Below are 2,049 nucleotides of genomic sequence, written 5' to 3'. Positions count from 1 at the left end.
AGGCGGGACTGAACTTGACTGAGATACTCGAATGTTTCCTTGGAAATATCAAACATCAGAACTCTGATTTTTTTCTGAGCCTATCTCTCCAGCTCTGTAGCTCCAAGGAGGACCTCCTGAATTGGAAGTCAAGTATATGCTGAAAACACCTTCTAGATGCTGGTTTAGGCTTTCTATTTAGTTTTGAGCATAAAGAAAACTTGGTAAAGTACTCTGCATTTTACTTGTTGGGTTGTCTATAGCATAAAGTGAGTCTCAATCCTGGATGATCTTGAGGAATTATCCAAACACCTTTTATATATTCAGTGTATGCTGCAGTAGTTAAGAAATAGTCTTCAGCTCTCGCCAGGCGTCCTCGTTAGAGTGACATCGTCTTTAAACCCTGCGTGGCAATCCCTGACGCACCGCCGTGATGCCCAGGGAAGACAGGGCGACCTGGAAGTCCAACTACTTCCTTAAGATCATCCAACTTCTGGATGATTACCCAAAATGCTTCATTGTGGGAGCAGACAATGTGGGCTCGAAGCAGATGCAGCAGATCCGCATGTCCCTGCGAGGGAAGGCTGTGGTGCTGATGGGTAAGAACACCATGATGCACAAGGCCATCCGCAGGCACCTGGAGAACAACCCAGCTCTGGAGAAGCTGCTGCCTCACATCCGGGGCAATGTGGGCTTTGTGTTCACCAAGGAGGACCTCACTGAGATTAGGGACATGCTGCTGGCCAATAAGGTGCCTGCTGCTGCCCGTGCTGGTGCCATCGCCCCGTGTGAGGTCACTGTGCCAGCCCAGAACACTGGTCTGGGGCCCGAGAAGACCTCTTTCTTTCAGGCTTTAGGCATCATCACCAAGATCTCCAGGGGCACCATTGAAATTCTGAGTGATGTGCAACTGATAAAAACTGGAGACAAAGTAGGAGCCAGCGAAGCCACACTGCTCAACATGCTCAACATCTCCCCCTTCTCCTTTGGGCTGATCATCCAGCAGGTGTTTGACAATGGCAGCATTTACAACCCGGAAGTGCTTGACATCACAGAGCAGACTCCGCACTCGCTTCCTAGAGGGTGTCCGAAATGTTGCCAGTGTTTGTCTGCAGATTGGTTACCCGACTGTTGCTTCAGTGCCACACTCCATTATCAATGGGTACAAGCGTGTTCTGGCTTTGTCTGTGGAGACTGACTACACCTTCCCACTTGCTGAAAAGGTCAAGGCCTTCTTGGCTGATCCATCTGCATTTGCGGCTGCTGCCCCTGTGGCTGCTGCTACCACTGCTGCTCCTGCTGCTGCTGCAGCCCCAGCCAAGACTGAAGTCAAGGAAGAGTCGGAGGAATCAGATGAGGATATGGGATTTGGTCTCTTTGATTGATCCCTCAGAGCAACCAACTCAGCCAATTTAATTTGAAAAAAGTGGAAATAAAAGCTTACTTCTGTTAAAAAAAAAAAGAAAAAAAAAGAAATAGTCTTCAGCAAAGAGTATAGATCAGAGCCGCATAATATCAGGCTAGGAACTCAGAGCCCGAACTCTCAAGTCTCAGTCTGGGATCTTCATGCAGACCCCTGCTTTTGCTTTTAGCAGCTGTGCATGTTAACATAATCAGGCTTCCTTTTGGCCAATCCCAACCCCATCTGAATGCCAATTATGGCCAACAAGGTGAAGGTGGGGTTTGAAGGGACCCTGAAACTATCCCTGCCCCATCACTACTAGGCGAGCCCCAACTGGTTTCTTCTGGGTCTCTTCTCCAGAGTAGGGAACAAAGAGGCATATGTAGTTCATTTGTTACAACTTTCTCACAAAACTGACTATGGGTCAAGGACCTGTAAATTCTACATCCTTTCTAACACACTGATAGATTTTATTTAGATGGATTCTCTTCTATCTCTGGCTGATCTCCAGCTCACCATACAGTCAAGGAGGACCTTGAACTTCTGAGCCTTCTCCCTGCACCTCCCCAGTGCTGAAGTAGATTATAGGTTGACCCACCATACCTGCTTTATGCAGTGCCGAATATTAAACCCATGGCTCAGTGGGAACCACACAGACATGCCACCAG

General features: G+C 48.1%; 1 pseudogene; it reads left to right on the top strand.

Annotated features, from left to right (window-relative positions):
* The first annotated feature begins 412 nt into the window (after positions 1-412).
* LOC121144278 lies at positions 413-1,441 on the top strand (annotated as a pseudogene).
* The last annotated feature ends 608 nt before the right edge of the window (positions 1,442-2,049 follow it).

This window comes from Mesocricetus auratus, unplaced genomic scaffold, assembly GCF_017639785.1.
Source record: "Mesocricetus auratus isolate SY011 unplaced genomic scaffold, BCM_Maur_2.0 Super-Scaffold_100015, whole genome shotgun sequence".
NCBI lineage: Eukaryota > Metazoa > Chordata > Mammalia > Rodentia > Cricetidae > Mesocricetus > Mesocricetus auratus.
The sequence above is the reverse complement of the archived record's forward strand: the minus strand, read 5'-3'. Positions and strand labels throughout refer to the sequence as shown.